Here is a 20,724-nt window from a genome sequence, read left to right as displayed (position 1 = left end):
TGACACATTATGCCTCTCATTAGCCCTCATTATGCCTCTCATCACTCCCATATCAGCCCCCATATAAGCCCTTATGCCTCATTAGCCCCCATTATTCTTCTTATTAGCCCCATTGGCCCCCATTATGCCTCATTAGCCCACATTATGCCTCTAATTAGCCCCCATTATGCCTCTTATTAGCCCCCATATGCCTCCAATTAGCTCCATATGCCTCCAATTAGCCCCCATATGCCTTCAATTAGCCCCCATATGCCTCCTATTAGCCCCCATATGCCTCCTATTAGCCCCCATATGCCTCCTATTAGCCCCCAATTAGCCCCCATATGCCTCCAATTAACCCCATATGCCTCCAATTAGCCCCATAGACCCCATATGCCTCCAATTAGCCCCCATATGCCTCCAATTAGCCCCCATATGCCTCCAATTAGCCCCCAATTAGCCCCCATATGCCTCCTATTAGCCCCCAATTAGCCCCTATATGCCTCCAATTAGCCCCTATATGCCTCCAATTAGCCCCCATATGCCTCCAATTAGCCCCCATATGCCTCCTATTAGCCCCCATATGCCTCCTATTAGCCCCATAGACCCCATATGCCTCCAATTAGCCCCCATATGCCTCCAATTAGCCCCCATATGCCTCCAATTAGCCCCCATATGCCTCCAATTAGCCCCCATATGCCTCCTATTAGCCCCCAATTAGCCCCCATATGCCTCAAATTAACCCCATATGCCTCCAATTAGCCCCATAGCCCCCATATGCCTCCAATTAGCCCCCATATGCCTCCAATTAGCCCCCATATGCCTCCTATTAGCCCCATAGACCCCATATGCCTCCAATTAGCCCCCATATGCCTCCAATTAGCCCCCATATGCCTCCAATAGCCCCCATATGCCTCCTATTAGCCCCCAATTAGCCCCCATATGCCTCAAATTAACCCCATATGCCTCCAATTAGCCCCATAGCCCCATATGCCTCCAATTAGCCCCCATATGCCTCCAATTAGCCCCCATATGCCTCCAATTAGCCCCCATATGCCTCCAATTAGCCCCAATTAGCCCCATATGCCTCCTATTAGCCCCCAATTAGCCCCTATATGCCTCCAATTAGCCCCTATATGCCTCCAATTAGCCCCCATATGCCTCCAATTAGCCCCCATATGCCTCCTATTAGCCCCCATATGCCTCCTATTAGCCCCATAGACCCCATATGCCTCCAATTAGCCCCCATATGCCTCCAATTAGCCCCCATATGCCTCCAATTAGCCCCCATATGCCTCCAATTAGCCCCCATATGCCTCCTATTAGCCCCCAATTAGCCCCCATATGCCTCAAATTAACCCCATATGCCTCCAATTAGCCCCATAGCCCCCATATGCCTCCAATTAGCCCCCATATGCCTCCAATTAGCCCCCATATGCCTCCTATTAGCCCCATAGACCCCATATGCCTCCAATTAGCCCCCATATGCCTCCAATTAGCCCCCATATGCCTCCAATTAGCCCCCATTATGCCTCCTATTAGCCCCCAATTAGCCCCCATATGCCTCAAATTAACCCCATATGCCTCCAATTAGCCCCATAGCCCCCATATGCCTCCAATTAGCCCCCATATGCCTCCAATTAGCCCCCATATGCCTCCAATTAGCCCCCAATTAGCCCCCATATGCCTCCAATTAGCCCCATAGACCCCATATGCCTCCAATTAGCCCCCATATGCCTCCAATTAGCCCCATATGCCTCCAATTAGCCCCCAATTAGCCCCCATATGCCTCCTATTAGCCCCCAATTAGCCCCTATATGCCTCCAATTAGCCCCTATATGCCTCCAATTAGCCCCCATATGCCTCCAATTAGCCCCCATATGCCTCCTATTAGCCCCCATATGCCTCCTATTAGCCCCATAGACCCCATATGCCTCCAATTAGCCCCCATATGCCTCCAATTAGCCCCCATATGCCTCCAATTAGCCCCCATATGCCTCCAATTAGCCCCCAATTAGCCCCCATATGCCTCAAATTAACCCCATATGCCTCCAATTAGCCCCATAGCCCCCATATGCCTCCTATTAGCCCCCATATGCCTCCAATTAGCCCCCATATGCCTCCTATTAGCCCCATAGACCCCATATGCCTCCAATTAGCCCCCATATGCCTCCAATTAGCCCCCATATGCCTCCAATTAGCCCCCATATGCCTCCAATTAGCCCCCATATGCCTCCAATTAGCCCCCATATGCCTCCAATTAGCCCCCATATGCCTCCAATTAGCCCCCAATTAGCCCCCATATGCCTCCAATTAGCCCCATAGACCCCATATGCCTCCAATTAGCCCCCATATGCCTCCAATTAGCCCCCATATGCCTCCTATTAGCCCCATATGCCTATTAGCCCCATATGCCTATTAGCCCCCATATGCCTCCAATTAGCCCCATATGCCTCCTATTAGCCCCATATGCCTCCTATTAGCCCCCAAATATGCCTCCAATAAGCCCCCAAATATGCCTCCAAATGCCCCCATACATCTCCAATTAGCCCCCAAATATGCCTCCAATTAGCCCCCAAATATGCTTCCAATTAGCCCCATATGCCTCCTATTAGCCGCATATGCCTCCTATTAGCCCCCATAATGCCCCCAGCAGCCACATTTTTTATAAAATTAAAAAAAAAAACACTTACCTCTCCTGCTCCTGGACGGACGCCGCCTGCCATTTTCTCCCTCCTCAGTCGACTGTGCGTGCTCTAAACTGGCGCGCACAGCGTGAGGTCACAGAGCGACCTCACGCTGTGCGCAGCCCTGCACAGCCGACAGCCGAGGACCAGGAAGTGGTGAGTACAGAGCGTTCACCACTTTCTGGTCCTTCTGTACTAATGAGCGCTTCCTTAATGGAAGCGCTCATTAGTATTCACTCGGGGGAATCAGCGGGGGGGCACCTGGGGGGGCAAGGAACAACATAGGGGGGGCAATTGCCCCCCCTCGCCCCCTTCTAGCGACGCCACTAAAGACTGGGCATAAGAGCTTCCCGGGTTGGCGGCTATAAATTGAGTGGCATACAGATTTGTTTCTGACACGACTAAGTCCAAGAGCTCCGCAGTCAAGAACAGCTCAAAAAATCCCAGGGCCAAACCGATCTGAGCTGTCTCAACCCGAACTCCAGACTGGGCGGTGAAAGGGGGAAATACAGGTGCGGCTGAAGTTGGGGACTGCCAATCAGGGTTTGCCAGCACCTCAGGGATTCTAGGGGGTCTACGGGCCTGTCTGTGCGGTGGCTGCGACGGGGTAACTATTGTACGTGCCACCGTACCAGCTTCAACTGCCCTTTCTGGTGCTCGCCACTTCACCATGTTGTACGGCAGTGCTGGTACTAGGTCCAGGATGGGCTGGGCTGCTGGTGTATGCCTCACCACGTAATCCGACAGCACCAGCCCTACTCTGCTGCCCTTGAAACGAATCCTGCGCAACCTGTGGTCTAGCGACACGGGGCCGGGTACGCCTGCTGCTATCAGGGACCTCAACCGCCTCGTCCGAACTTTGGGTCAGAGAGCCACTGCTTTCTACAGGTTCATATTCTGACCCGCTAGATTCATCAGATGAGGTTTCCCATTCCTCATCCGACTGGGTCAGAAGCCTGTAGGCCTCTTCAGAAGAATACCCCCTGTTTGACATTGGGGGAACTAAATTTAGGGGTATTCCCTGAGACTACCCAAGAAAAAAAGCAAGCCTGTCTTACAAATGGGAGGCTAGCGAAGTACCGGAGGCCGCTGCGATTGATAAAAAATATCAAAACTGATTTTTTTTTTATCGCCGCAGTGCTTGTAAAGTGAATGTGCATTGATCAAAAAAATATATATTTTTTGTCACTGCGGCGGGGCGGGCGTGGGTGAATGCACGTGTGGGCGACCGATCAGGCCTGATCGGGCAAACACTGCGTTTTGGGTGGAGGGCGGACTAAAGTGACACTAATACTATTATAGATCTGACTGTGATCAGTTTTGATCACTTACAGATACTATAAAAGTACAAATGCTGATTAGCGATACGCTAATCAGCGAATAACGGACTGCGGTGCGGTGGGCTGGGCGCTAAACGATCGCTAACTACCTAAACAGGGGCCTAAACTATCCTAAAACTGTAAGTCAATACCAGTGGGGAAAAAAAAGTGACAGTTTACACTGATCACTTTTTTCCCTTTCACTAGTGATTGACAGGGGCAAGAAGGGGTGATCAAGGGGTTAATTGGGGTGATGGAGGGTGATCTGGGGGCTAAGTGTGGTGTTGGTGAGTATACTCACAGTGATGTGTGCTCCTCTGCTGGAACCAACCGACCAAAAGGACGAGCAGAGGAGCACAGCAGCCATTTAACACATCATATTTACAAATATGATGTGTTAGCTGGCTTCTGATTCGCTTTTTTGAAAATCATCAACCTGCCAGCGACGATCATTGGCTGGCAGGTTGATGACGAACTTGTCTTTTAAATTTTTCCGGCCCGCGATGCGCATGCACGGGCTGGCTTTGCCCGAAATCTCGCGTCTTGCGAGACGACGCACCCGCGCGTCCACCCAGAGTAACAGGACCGCTGCAAAGACGCAATCCTGCGTACGGCGGTCCTGGAGAGGTGGTCGTCCCTAGGTGAGTGTTGGGCTTACCGCTTTGACAGCACAGGCTGCAGATAGAAACACTATTGTCAGCAGCTGACAAGTTAAAAAAAAGCCCACACTGCGGAGCCATGTGCGGGGGTCCTGGGAGCGCAAGATGTGACTGTGCATGGTGGATGGCTCGTTCCAGATACATTAGCAGTCTGCTTTTTGCCTCCTGTGCCCTGCGAGCTGTGCCTGCTTCTCCTCACTATCTGCTGCTGCATCTCTCTCTCTCTGAACTCCCCTCCTCTTACTTTCTTGTGGGCACCCACGTGATGTCCATCGACACATCATCATCGTCACCTTCACCACCACTGACATTAGAGATCTCGGAGTAGGCAGCAACAGCGGGGACCACCGTCCTTGGGCTGATCTGGGTACTGTCGTCAGACCGCTGGGTGGCGGCCGTTGCTACCTCCTCTTCCTCATCCGATGCCAAGAATGGCTGCACATCTGTAAGGTCTGGGAATGGATGTAAAAATAATTTCTCTGACTCGAGTGGAGTGGAGAAGGTATATGTCACCCCTCAATCAGTATTTGGCAGAAACAGGTATATGGCACCCCTCAATCAGTATTTTGTGGAAGCAGGCATATTGCAGCCCTCAATCAGTATTTTGTGGAAGAAGGTATATAGCACCCCTCAATCAGTATTTGGCGGAAACAGGTATATAGCACCCCTGAATCAGTATTTGGCGGAAACAGGTATATGGCAACCCTCCATCAGTATTTTGTGTAAGCAGGTGTATCGCAGCCCTCAATCAGTATTTGGTGGAGGAAGGTATATAGAAATTGCACCCATGGGTGTGCGCAGTCTATTGCATTAGGGTGTGCACCCTAAAGCACAAACACACACACACCGCGTGCGTATATATATATATATATATAGCTTTTATGCCATTAGCCCCCATTATCAGCCCTTATGCCTCATTAGCCCGCATTAGGCCTCTCATTAGCCTCCATTATGCCTTTCATTAGCCCCCAATATGCCTCTTATTAGCCCCCATTATGCCTCTCATTAGCCCCATTATGCCTCATTAGCTCCTATATGCCTCATTAGCCCCATATGCCTCTTTAGCCCCTATTATGCCTCTCATTAGACTCCATTAAGCCCCCAGCAGCCTCATTTTTTATAAAATAAAAAAACACTTACCTATCTGCTCCTGGATGCCGCGGCTCCTAGCTGCCCGCGATCCTCTTCCTCCTGCTGTCGGCTGTGCTCTGGATTGGCGCGCACAGCGTGAGGTCACAAAGCGCTTTCCGCTGTGCGCAGACCTGCACAGCCGACAACCGAGGACCAGGAAGCGGTAAGTACATAACGTTCACCGCTTCCTGGTCCTCCGGTACTAATGAGCGCTTCCAAAATGGATGCGCTCATTAGAATTTGCCAGCCAGCAGGCTTGATTAGAGTGTGCCAAGGCACACCCTGTGCTCACGCCTATGATTGCACCCCTAAATTGGTATTTTGTGTAAGAAGGTATAGGGCACCCCTCAATCAGTATTTGGCGGAAACAGGTATATGGCACCCCTCATTCAGTATTTTGTGGAAGCAGGTGTATCGCAGCCCTCAATCAGTATTTGGTGGAAGAAGGTATATAGCTATAGCCCCACTCAATCAGTTTTTTGCGTAAGAAGGTATATGGCACTCCTCAATCAGTATTTGGCGGAAACAGATATATAGCACCCCTCAATCAGTATTTGCCAGAAACAGGTATATGGCACCCGTCAATCAGTATTTGGTGGAAGAAGGTATATAGCAATAGCACCCCTAAATCAGTATTTTGTGGAAGAAGGTATATGGCACCCCTCAATCAGTATTTGGCAGAAACAGGTATATGGCACTCCTTAATCAGTATTTGTCGGAAACAGGTATATAGCACCCCTCAATCAGGATTTTGTGGAAGAAGGTATATCGCAGCCCTCAAGCAGTTTTTTGTTGGGGTAACAGGTAAATCACACCCATTGCAATTAGTTAGTCCAATAGCGTTTGTCCCTCTATCTAGCTGCGGTATCACAGCAGAACCGCACACAACTGCTGCACAATACAAATACTCTATAATATCATTTCTATGTTAGACAGTATCTTATAAGTATATCACACCTATCGATAGCACACCTATACCAGTCCTTAAATGGACTTTTGTGGCCCTATTATCTAGCGTTTGGTGTCCCTAACAGTCTGTCCCTGCTCCTTTAAGCAACCTCTCCCTACACTGGCAAAACACATAATGTAAAATGGCTGCCAGTTCGGGTTCTGTTATAGGGTTGGGGTGTGTCCATGTGCTGAAACGTCTCAATTGGCTTTCCTGTCCCACCTGATGGATGTGCATGGGTCAAAGTTTGGCGCAATGCAAAAAAATATAGAGCGTGCGAATATAGCCATATGTTCGGCGAATTTCGAACGAGCAAAGTTTGCCAAGAAACGACTGCCTGGGTGAACCGCAAGGCCATCTCTAGTTAATAATACAAATGTAGCAAGCAGCTTTTTATATCCATAGAAGAGGATAACCTGTTACTGTGGATGGGTTGTCTTTAAAGTGTCACACTGGTAAAAAAAAAACAAGCTGAAGCTTATTAGGACATTGACATACTGCTCAGCATTTTAATAGCGTTAACCATTGCTGGTATCAGGCTCTTGAACAGAGGCATCGGGGGAGACATAAATGGAAGGCACAAATATCTAGAGCATAATGTACCGTGCGGCATTGTGTCTTTCTATGAGCTGCGCAAAACACAAGATAGAATCATTTAATTGGATCTGCATTGTTCATGGGGCTGTTGTCCTGTGAGGAGTTGAAGACGTCTATGTTACTCCTGACAGAGAGCTCAATAATTGTATATAAGGATGGCGAGATCTCAACGCAGTTTCCGAGATAAGTCTGTCCTGAGGGTGTCTTCTCCAGAAAAAAAGAATCTTACTGAGAACTTGTTCACTGTTTATTAAAAAAAAAAATATTTATATATATATATACAGTGATCCCTCAAGATACAGTGCGTTGAAACCAGACTCAACATACAATGCCTCAGACTCAGACCCAACCAATCAAGGTCACTTCTCTGGTAAAATAGTTGCTAATGTTATAGGTAAGGACTTGTTTTATCTGTCTTAGTTATTTGCTTATTTTTCTTAAATCTTCTGACACTTTGTAACCGATTACTCAACTTACAATGATTTCAAAATACAATGGTTGTCCTGGAGCCAATTAATATTGTAACTTGAGGGACCAACCCATCTTCTAACCGCTACTACAATCACAACACGGGTACATCAGGTGTCAGGGAAGGTTTTAGACCGAGTCTCAGCTCTCTAGCACGTACCGTTCCTGAGATATTCCCCAAAAAAAAATATATGGCACATCACATGACCCACATTAGCCAATACAAGCCTGCAAGTCTTTTCCTTCATGTCCCAACTGCCATACATACGGTCACATGTCCCTTATCAGCCAATAGAAGCTCGCAGGTCCTTAGTCTCTGCATACACACAGTTTTACACCAGGTTTCCATAACAACCCATCCATTTTTCTTTACTGCTGCAGGCAGGGCGCTGTGGATGACACTATTAATGGTGCAGAGTGCTGTGAAGGTCACAGTTAAGGGGACAGGTAGGGTGACCATTCAGGCCACCCTCAAAAGACTGACTTAAAAACCCCACTGCCAGGTCCAGATAAGCCACACCCATGATCTGGTTAGACCACACCCTCTTCCACTTCGCAGCCAATGGGGATTGAAAAAATGAAGGTAAAAATCAATTTCTTTCAGCTGCAGAGGTGAGGGGGACGGTGACTTTCTCCCTGCAGATCACACTCAGACAGCACAGTGCTGCTGTCTGAGAGTGAGCTGTTCAAAAGGACATCCCTGCGTCCATGCAGGCCCTGCGCCAGACGGAGGACAGGACTGTTTGGCCTAAAACAGGACCTCTGGCTACCCTAGGGGCAGGCTGCTGTGGAGGTCACAATTAAAGGAATGGTCCGCTATGGAGGTCAGTGTTAAGGGACAGATTGCTGAACAGGCCACTGTTAAGGGGGCGGGGTGTTGTGGAAATCATTGTTAAGGCGATGTGGTACTGAGGAGGCTACTAATAAAGGGGGGCCGCTGTGGATGTCTCTGTTAAGGGGGCCGGGAATGGTGGAGGTCAATTGAGGGGGGGGGCAGTGTTAAGGAGTAGATGTCACTGTTATAGTGGACCCTGTCAATATCTTTTAACGACACACACAAACATTAAATGAAATAGATTAAATATACCCATGTGAAGCCGGGTCCTTCAGCTAGTAATTATTTACAGTACAGGAGATACCCAGGTTGTATCAGCATGGTCCATATCACTATGTACAAGAAGATGTATAACTTATACCAGCTGTACATGTATAATTATATACAGGAGATACCCAGGTTATACCAGCATGCTCCATATCACTATATACAAGAAGATGTATAACTTATACCAGCTGTACATATATAATTATATACAGGAGATGCCCAGGTTATACCAGCATGGTCCATATCACTATATACAAGAAGATGTATAACTTATACCAGCTGTATATATATATAATTATATACAGGAGATACCCAGGTTATACCAGCATGCTCCATATCACTATATACAAGAAGATGTATAACTTATACCAGCTGTACATATATAATTATATACAGGAGATGCCCAGGTTATACCAGCATGCTCCATATCACTATATACAAGAAGATGTATAACTTATACCAGCTGTACATATATAATTATACACAGGAGATGCCCAGGTTATACCAGCATGGTCCATATCACTATATACAAGAAGATGTATAACTTATACCAGCTGTACATATATAATTATATACAGGAGATGCCCAGGTTATACCAGCATGGTCCATATCACTGTTTACAAGGAGATGTATAACTTATACCAGCTGTACATATATAATTATATACAGGAGATGCCCAGGTTATACCAGCATGGTCCATATCACTGTTTACAAGAAGATGTATAACTTATACCAGCTGTACCTATATAATTATATACAGGAGATGCCCAGGTTATACCAGCATGGTCCATATCACTATATACAAGAAGATGTATAACTTATACCAGCTGTACATATATAATTATATACAGGAGATGCCCAGGTTATACCAGCATGCTCCATATCACTATATACAAGAAGATGTATAACTTATACCAGCTGTACATATATAATTATATACAGGAGATGCCCAGGTTATACCAGCATGGTCTATATCACTATATACAAGAAGATGTATAACTTATACCAGCTGTACATCTATAATTATATACAGGAGATGCCCAGGTTATACCAGCTGTACATATATAATTATATACAGGAGATGCCCAGGTTATACCAGCATGCTCCATATCACTATATACAAGAAGATGTATAACTTATACCAGCTGTACCTATATAATTATATACAGGAGATGCCCAGGTTATACCAGCATGGTCTATATCACTATATACAAGAAGATGTATAACTTATACCAGCTGTACATATATAATTATATACAGGAGATGCCCAGGTTATACCAGCATGCTCCATATCACTGTATACAAGAAGATGTAGAACTTATACCAGCTGTACATATATAATTATATACAGGAGATGCCCAGGTTATACCAGCATGCTCCATATCACTATATACAAGAAGATGTATAACTTATACCAGCTGTACATATATAATTATATACAGGAGATGCCCAGGTTATACCAGCATGGTCTATATCACTATATACAAGAAGATGTATAACTTATACCAGCTGTACATCTATAATTATATACAGGAGATGCCCAGGTTATACCAGCTGTACATATATAATTATATACAGGAGATGCCCAGGTTATACCAGCATGCTCCATATCACTATATACAAGAAGATGTATAACTTATACCAGCTGTACCTATATAATTATATACAGGAGATGCCCAGGTTATACCAGCATGCTCTATATAACTATATACAAGAAGATGTATAACTTATACCAGCTGTACATATATAATTATATACAGGAGATGCCCAGGTTATACCAGCATGCTCCATATCACTGTATACAAGAAGATGTAGAACTTATACCAGCTGTACATATATAATTACCGTATATACTCGAGTATAAGCCGACTCGAGTATAAGCCGAGGCCCCTAATTTTACCCCCAAAAATGGGAAAAATTAGTGACTCGAGTATAAGACTAGGGTGGGAAATGCAGCTATAATGTAGAGTGTGTGTATATAATGCACACACTCTACATTATATACACACATCTGCAAGAGGGTGACTCAGATTGATGGGAGTCTGACTCTGACTCCCTGTATTTAATGCAGAGTGTGTGCATTATATACACACACACTCTGCATTAAATACAGGGAGCCATCCACAGATTCCCCCCTAAACAGTGCCATCCACAGATTCCCCCCTAAACAGTGCCATCCACAGATCCCCCTCTCCGACGCTCACAGCAGTATATTTATAAAGTAGTATTCATCAGTATTCTTTAACTTTGGATATCTTACTTTGTCTTTACTCCGGTAATAGCAGCCGCAGGCAGTGCGGGGAGCGGCGCTCACTCACTGACGTCACGCGCCTGCTCCCACTAGGCGGCGCAGGCGCGTGACGTCAGTGAGTGAGCGCCGCCCCCCGCACTGCCTGCATTACCGGAGCAAAGACAAAGTAAGATAGTAGACTCGAGTTTAAGACTAGGAGGCTTTTTGAGCACAAAAATTTGTGCCCAAAAACTCGTCTTATACTCGAGTATATACGGTATATACAGGAGATGCCCAGGTTATACCAGCTGTACATATATAATTATACACAGGAGATACCCAGGTTATACCAGCTGTACATGTATAATTATATACAGGAGATGCCCAGGTTATACCAGCATGCTCCATATCACTATATACAAGAAGATGTATAACTTATACCAGCTGTACATATATAATTATATACAGGAGATACCCAGGTTATACCAGCATGCTCCATATCACTGTATACAGGAAGATGTTTAACTTATACCAGCTGTACATATATAATTATATACAGGAGATGCCCAGGTTATACCAGCTGTACATATATAATTATATACAGGAGATGCCCAGGTTATACCAGCTGTACATGTATAATTATATACAGGAGATGCCCAGGTTATACCAACATGTTCCTTTTCAACTAAAAGTGAGATATGCATTCTAATTTGCCTTTAAAAAAAATTGGATCGCTCACCCAGAATTATATCTTTCTCAATAATACACACAAATGGACTGTCCTTCAAGAAAGACAAGAGAACCAGAATGTCTCAAGAAAAAGTTGTCTTGTTTAGTAAACTGGCCTTGGGGAGTACTCTTTGTAGTGATCTTTATTATGAGGGAGACAAAAAAAATAAAGAATGATGAATATTGGATGCCAGGCAACAAACACTGGTCTTACTTTGTGGGAAGAATAGATGCAAATTTGCATATCTTTATTCTGCTGGCATTAGACAGGATATTTATTCCCTCTTTTTATTTTCATCAGGCAAGCTAATATGTATTTTTTTTTAAATACTTATCTTACCTCATGCCAGCTGAATTAAGATATGTGAATATGCATATATTCTTCCTAGAAACCAAGAGTAATGTCACTTGGCATACAATACTTATCATGCATATTTATTGGTCTCCCTAATGACAAATAGTACCCTGAAGAGTACCCTCCAAGGCCAGTTAACCAAACAAGGCACATTTTTCTTGAGTTTTTCTTGTTCTATTGTATTAAAAAAGAGCAAGTTTAAGTGGAATATATTATTTCTTTTGTTTTATTTTCAGTTGAATGTTGCTTTGGATGTCTTTCTCTGGTTCATCTGAAATAAATCCCCAAATGGTAAAATTGAGTTTTTTCTTCTTAAAGGGGTAATCTGCTTTTGATATATACTGTAGGTGACTAATTCTAAATTGCATAGGAAGGAGTCGTCCCATTGAAATGAATGGGGATGGCAGAGATGTAATCACACCTGCTCGCAGTTGCGATGTCGATGGTGAGTAGTTAGACAGTGAGGAGAATACAACGCTGCATTCTCTTTAACCCTTTCATGACCAAGGGTCATTGATGCCACCCCGTGACCACGTCTAATTTTGCAAATCTGACATGTGGCACTTTATGTGGTAATAACTTTGGAAAGCTTTTACTTATGCAAGCCATTCTGTTTTCTCGCAACACATTGTACTTCATGATAGTCATAAATTTGAGTCACCTTTATTTATGAAAAAATCCCAAATTTAGCAAAAATTTTGAAATATTCGCAATTTTCTAAATTTCGATTTCTCTGCTTTAAAAACAGAAAGTGATACCTCATAAAATATTTATTACTTAACATTCCCCATATGTCTACTTTATGTTGGCATCATTTTGTAAATGTCATTTTATTTTTTTAGGACATTAGAAGGCTAAGGCTACTTTCACACTAGCGTTGTTTTAATCCGGCGTTCAATTCCGACACCGGAACTGCCCGCCGGATCCGGAAAAACGTGTGAAAACGGATTACATTTGAATCCTGATCAGGCTTTCGATCACAATGGAAAAATGCATTGGAAAAAACGGATCCGCCATTTATGGACTTTAATTTTTTTTTCACATTTTTCGGGTTTAACATGCAAAAGCCGGATCCGTTTTGACTGAACACACGGGGCCGGATCCGGCGTTAATGCAAGTCAATGGGGAAAAAGCCTGATCCGGCGTTCAGTCAAAGTGTTCAGGCTTTTTGGCCGGAGGTAAAAATACTGCATGCTACGTTTTTCTGAAAAGCCTGATCAGTCAAAAAGACTGAACAGAAGACATCCTGATGCATCCTGAGGGACGGACTCTCCATTCAGAATGCATTAGGATAAAACTGATCAGTTCTTTTCCGGATTTGAGCCTATAGGACGGAACTCAGCGCCGGAAAAGAAAAACGCTAGTGTGAAAGTACCCTTAGAATTTTCTTGCAATGCAAAATATAGTACTATCAGGTTTCCTGATAGATAGCAACACCGGACTACTTTGTAAAAGCGTCCGGTTGCCATGGCAACCATCAGGCCGCTGTCATCGCAGCGCGGCAGCCCGATGGTTGAGAGAGGGAGCCCCCTCCCTCTATTAACCCCATGGATGCCGCTGCCGTGGCATCTGAAGGGTTATAGCAGCATGTCAGCATCAGGGGCAGGGGGCACAAATGGGGGCTGGGGAGGGAGTAAAAAGTTTGGAGGTGGGGCACATGGGTGGGGGTTTGGGATTAATAACGATTGATGCAAGGGGCACAGATGGGGCCCACAGATCAGGGGGCACGGAGCACACACTACCTGATTTTAGGCTCTCATCTGCAGAATGCAGATCTAAAACAGGCACTTTTACACTGACACAATCCGATTTGTTAGTCTTATTGGTCCCTTGCCGGTATTACTGGACTCAGCGGCATTTTGCAACGCTTGGATTAAAGAGCTGCCATAAGGTTTATATACGTGCTAGCTGCACAGGGTATGTGCAGATAGAACGTATATAACCGTATGAAGGGGTTAAACATCAGTTGGGCCCCTACTGATCTGATATTGATGACCTGTCCCGAGGAGAGGTCATCAATATAGCAAAAGCAGACAAGATCTCTAATTCTAACAAGCTCAAATATTTCGTAATTCATTTCACATACGGTAAATAGACATCAGCAAATGAAAAATATATTTAATTCAGCTTTATTTTTAAAAAGGCTTAAAAATGCTGAGTGTTTTACAACTACAGCATATCTTTCCACTCATTGATCAAACTTTTAAACATGCTTACATAGCAAGACTAGGAAAAATAGATAAACCAGTTTCACATCAGTAGCAAGCACCATTAGGATAAAATCCCTTTATCAGAGCAAATAATAATAATAATATTATTATTATTATGGAGACCAGTTATTATATGTGATGACTATTGTAGGCTATGCTTTTTTCTGTGTAAAATATTCTAAATATTGAATGGCATAATGCTCTCTTTCTTTGTCTCTGTGTTTTTAAAATTATTGACAAAGTGAATCTTGACAGTTTTGTTCACCTCTATCAAGCACCTAGCTCCAATTTGTGGCATGTGTGAGGCGCATAAAAGCCAGAGTGAAAACAACGTTTTTTAGCGATGTGAAACCTCAAAAATCTGATTAAGTTGTGTGGTAGTTGCGATGCTTCATGTCCACTGACATGCCAGTTATCACCACTTGACACATACTAAGAGGGACGGAATCCTTGACCTGAGAGATCTTGGTTTATCACTATGGCTCTGCGCCTAGGCCAAGATGTTGGTACTGTTCAACATAGTGTGTCCTGGCGGAATGACGGCAAGAGGTATACAGAAGCGATCCTCTGCCCAGACGAATTATCTGATTAGACGAATGGCGCGTAGTGATTCATTCTGTCCTGCTAGTGAAATTGTCACATCCCAAGCCTAGGGCGGCAAACATTGTCTACACAAAAGGAGTCTGAACAATATTGGGCTACAAGCTAGATGTCCAGCTATAGATGTTCCAACAACCTCCCACCACCACTCTCAAAGACAATCATGGAATGGAGGTCTGTCCTCTTCAGCGATGAGTCTCGCTTTTGTCCCGGATGCAATGATAGCTGGAGATTGGTCTGGAGAGCATGTGGACAATGCCATGAAGAGGCCTTCACAAGGGAGCGTCACACCAGTCTTACTCTGGGGATTATGGTATTTGGTGGCATAATGTACAATAGCTGAACCTATCTAGCCTTTATTTCAGCTCCACTAACAGCTCAGCATTACATTGATTTGGTTGTGGAACCAGTGGTACTGACATTTCTCCAAAGTGTCCCAGGAGCCGATTTTCAATAGGACAACACCAGGCCACATGTTGTTTGTGTACTGTGAGCATCCTGGGTGGTCTAAAGCGTTTCCAGACTTTTCTCCCATTGAGCACATCTTGGATGTCATTGGTAGGCATTTGTAAAGGGAGCTTTCAGCAGTGGATCTTGATGATTTTTGTGCCCAAGTGCATTCAGCACGTTAGAACATTCCTCAGACAACAATTAATAACCTCAGTAATAGCATGCAAGGCATTTTAAATATTTTGTTTTCATTTTTTTTATCATTTCCATATCATTAACATGTCTACAGACCCTGTGATTTACATAATTCCACAACTTTTCCTTCTTGTTGCTGCAATTTCAATGTTGAGGAGTGTATGAGATCTTTTATACTTGAATTTTTTTAATTTCTTTATTAAATACATACAAAAAAAATATAATAATAATAATAATTTATAAAATCCATATTATTACCCACCCAAAAACCCTACCTTCCCACACCACAGGAGCATTCTTAGATGAAAAAGAAGGGGAAAAGAACAGAGGTGAAAGACTATGAGATCATGTCCAACCCAACCAAACTTGTTCCCATTTCCTAATCAGATTTTTTTTCACAAAAAATAGATGTTCATATCTCTTCATTTTTTGAAATTACTTGTTTCCATTCCTCGATTTTAAGGTATATTGCTGAACCCCAACCGTTAACAATAATGAGTCGTACAGCGAATAACCCTTTTAACCATATCTTGCGTTTTTCACCTGCTCAGAACAAGTCACCTAATACTGCCACATCCACAATCAATGGGTACTTTATATCTGTTTTCCTTCCCATCTCCTCAAATATCCTGTATTAATAATCCTAGACAATAGGGAAACTCCATATCAGATGTAAAAAAAAATCTGCCTGCTCTCTTTGGCATTTTGGGCATCTATTATCCCGATTGTTATCCATTTTATGTAATAATTGTGGGGTGTAATATAATCAGTTTACTTTTTGTTTTCTAATTTTATCTATTTAATTTTAATTTCTGAGTTCAACTGAAAATTATACATTAAAACAAATAACATAAACATAAATATATAAATAGATTTAACATTAAAAAAATTATAATATAATAATACTCATAATAATTAGTGTTGATCGAGCAATGTATTGCTCGGGCCAAACACATAGTGATATTCGGTATAATGGAAGTCAATAGGAGAACCCAAGCATTAAAACAGGTACCCTCTGCTCTGAAGAGGGGAGCATGCCTGGTTCATAGGAAAAGGTCAGAAATTGATGGAAACACCACCGAAATGGTTCTGGAACACCATGGGGAGGACGTCTGGATGCATCTTGTACTCGCAGGTCGCTTCTGGGAACGATGTTGTCCGAATAGTACGTCACTTTTACAGACTGACAATAATACGCACAAAACTGAAAAAAAAAGAAACATTCTTTCCTGTAAATTTACTTGCATATAAAGTGCAAGTGCTGCCAAAAATTACAAGGAAGAGGCACTCCAATACAACCTGTATATCACATAATGGAGGGCTTCATTCACATTGTGGTACAATTGTTCAGGTAGTGGGACTCCTACACTCATAAAGCCTATGCACTAAGGGAAAGGGCTGCCAAAAATTACAAGGATTCGGCACGCCAATACACCCCGTATTACACATAAAGGAGGGTATCATACATACCCTTGAAAAATTGTGATTGATGGCCTGCTGGTGACCCTCAAACACATTTGGAGCAAGGGTCTGCTGATCTGACCATCTAAAAAATTAGGGGCAAGGGCCTACTGCCGCATTGGTGACTCTAGATAACCTATAGGCGATTGCACGTCCCTGTGACGGCGACGATCTATTCGGATGTCTGCCCTATCAACTTTCGATGTTCTTTTCTGCGCCTACCATGGTGATCATGGGTAACGGGGAATCAGGCTTCGATGCCGGAAAGGGAGCTTGAGAAAGGGATACCACATCCAAGGGAGCTCAATGGCTGAAATATAATTAACTGTGTAGTGTCCCACTAGGTATGGGTGGGCACTACACAAGGGTCAATTGGTGTGCGCGTTACTCCTACTCACAAGGAACAGAAATGTCATATTTAATTCTGCATTTAATGTATGTTTTAATGTGTTGTTATATGCAATGTACCCCTGTCTAATGCAGCAGCAGGCCTAGTTGGGTGTAGTTAGACATCCCAGACACTAGAGGGAGATAGGGAGCCTCTAGTATAAATGTCCAGGCCCAGACAGGGAGAGGGAGTGCAGAGCCAGGAGTCTGAGAAGACACAGGTTAAGAAGCCTGCTCCTGACATGCAGCTGGATAGCCCTGGCTGCTAGTGATGTCCAGGAGGCTGTTGAGAAGCTCCAGCTTGCCTGAAGAACAAGAGAGCCTAAGTTAGCTCTGAAGAGATACCCCAGTTGCAGGATTCAACCTCCTGGGAGAAACCGACAGTTATCCACCTGATGGGAGGAGGCGTCCCAGGGTAAGCCAAGTGCCCCTGATAGGCAGAGGAACTTAGAAACCATTGCAAGTAGTATAATACCTGAGGAAGGAGATAACCAAGGATATAAGCCACCCTTTTAGGCATCCGGGCCTTGGGAGATATCAAGCCAGAGTAGGAGTTCTAGAAAGGACAGTGTCAAAGTACAACCTGCTGCTGAGTGCTTGTGGAATTTACCCTCAGTGTAACTTGCATGACTATTGCCTGCCATATTTGTGAATAAGCCCCTTCTTGTGGAACTGTAATAATACAGAGACTGTACTACTCCCTGCTGTACAAAGTTGGATTGTCCAGTAAAGTTTATGTTTGGTTCACTGCATACTTGTGTACCTTCATCTTTCCAACCACCAACCGGCGTGCCACCGTCCAAAGGCACTGGCGTCACGAATACCACAGGGACCTTGCCCCAGGCACACAAAATACCTGTAACATCCAGGGCACCTCAACTACCATCAGGCCTGGTCCCTCTCTACAGAGCGTGCCCCAGAGGAATTGTGTCTACCTCTCCTTCACTGCCACGCGCCTGCCCAGGGTTCTGCAAATATAGTGAGTACCCTCGATTGCCCATAACTGTGACCTCACTTCGTCATACCCTGCAGGTCTGGCGTGTTGCATAAATTGGCGTCACGAACAGGATCCGAATATTCCTGCGCCATAGCGGATTTAAAACTGTGTGCTGAAAATTATCTTAAAGTGACATGCCCCAATTGTTTTATTGAAAATTGCTGGGCCAAAGTGAACTGTAATGATTGCGGTGTGAAAATAGCATTGTATGGACTGTTTTCTACTTGTTTAAGCCACCGCTTGCTGTCAGTGAATAGACAGCTATTTTGCTCAAAGATGGCCGCTGAGCTTGCTTGAAATTGTTTGCTGCGTCATCTTCATCTTAAATTGGCGGTAAAAATTGGCGCCTTCTGCTAAAAGTGCGGGAAGGCTGTATGCTGGCGCCACCGCCCTGTCTGGACATTTGCATGTCTGATGTGATGGACTCCGCCTCCCCAATACTGGAGTACCTGGGGGGCGGCCTCCCAGTGCAATGGGAGGATCTGTCTGAACTTATTGGCGCCACCCTGTCGCTCTCCAGAGAAGGATCGAGCATGTTGAGGAGTGAGGACTTTCCTGCTGATATGTCCGCGCCTGATTTATTAAACATGAATGTGACTGGTGTAGAGCAAGAGGATGCTCCACCGGCCTACTCTCCGGGACCGGAGAGACCCGCCTGCCTGCCACCGAGGACGCAACCGGAGACCTATTATGGCTCCTGGAGAGACTTCTTCCAGCCCTCGTTCAAGTGGTCCGCATTGATGGCAGAGATCCGGGAGGCCGCCATAAAGAAGACGACTAAAACCAAGATTTACTACGAAGAACTGGCAAAGACCGTTCACGAGTGCCACACCGATACACAACCCCGCCTGGAAAGGAGAAGGGGGTTGGTTGTGGCCTTTGACAAGGACCGAGGCTTCGGTTTCATTAAAGACTACCTGACTGGACGAGATTTATATGTTAACAGGAGGTCCGTCAAGCGGAGTTACCTCCCAGAACGTCTACACAACCTCCGCGAGGGAGAGGAGGTTGAATTTACCCCTGCTGAGGGCCTGCGAGGCCCCTACGCCACTGCCGTGTCCCGTCCTAAGAAGAAGACAGAGGACTGGGACTTTGATGAGGACTACTCTGGCTGCGAGCGTGAGTCTGTGCGCTCTCCGGAGGACAACCCTGGCTGCGAGCGTGAATCTGAATGCTCTCCAGGACCGGCCCATCACGCCTTCCAAGAACGGGGCTCTTTCATTGGCCCAAATGTGTTCTGGCAGCCGACAGTGGTAGAGAAGAGGGTTAGCCCATGGCCCTCACCTGAGTTGCCTCGCAGGGAGAAAACTGTCCGTGAGCTTCAGGATGCAGAGAGATTTAAAGCTGCCCTGGAGAATATCCGCAGAGGGAGGAAAGCGGACGCCTCACCTGAGCCTGCAGCGGCTGCGCAGGACGAACCACCCACCGCCCAAGTGCCGACAACGACAGCGGAGACCAGCGATCCCGACTCCGAAAGCCTGGACGACCAGATCGTGCGGCTGGAGCTGAAACTGCGGGAGCTACGCCAGCTTGCCACCGCCAGGATCCGGACTCCACCTGGCCTACAACGTAAGGACCCGGACGTCTCCGGGCCAAAGGTGAGAGTACCTGTCCCTGCCAGTCGTCCCTGCTTAGTACCGGCACCTGCGGTGGGATCCTCATATGCTGTGCACCGGCGCACAGAGCCAGTCGTCCAAGGACCCACCGGACCGCTTGCAGCAGCGGTACCCAGGCCAGTGCAGCAGCCCACGATTGTAATGCCTGCTCCGGTGAGGTCAGCGACTGTGATTACCCCTAGGCCTATGGGGCCTATACCTATTAGGGGTCCGTTTATGTTGCAGTTGCCCCCCAATACTGTGTTGTGGGCACATCCATCGATTGAACCTCAGTACAGGCCCAATATACAAATGGAGCCAGGGAGCACCACTGAAATGCAAAGTGAATATGATATGCCCCTGTGAATTGGCCTGCTAGGCCCTTGATGTGTGCTTTATTTTTGCCAAGGGATCCTAAAGAAGAGTTAACCCTTTCAGGACAGGAGTCCTTCGTTGTTTTGGCCCTCTGTTGCCGCTGCCAGTTACCCATGGCTCAGTGGAGGCGGTGAGCCACTGAAAATACCACGTGCAGCAAGGCCATCTTGTTTACAGGACCTCCTGCCTGCTTTCTCAGAGTGAAAACCCAGTTGTGCCTGTTTTCATGTTGCACCTCTTAACCCTTTA

Source organism: Bufo gargarizans, chromosome 3, assembly GCF_014858855.1.
Source record: "Bufo gargarizans isolate SCDJY-AF-19 chromosome 3, ASM1485885v1, whole genome shotgun sequence".
NCBI lineage: Eukaryota > Metazoa > Chordata > Amphibia > Anura > Bufonidae > Bufo > Bufo gargarizans.
The sequence above is the reverse complement of the archived record's forward strand: the minus strand, read 5'-3'. Positions refer to the sequence as shown.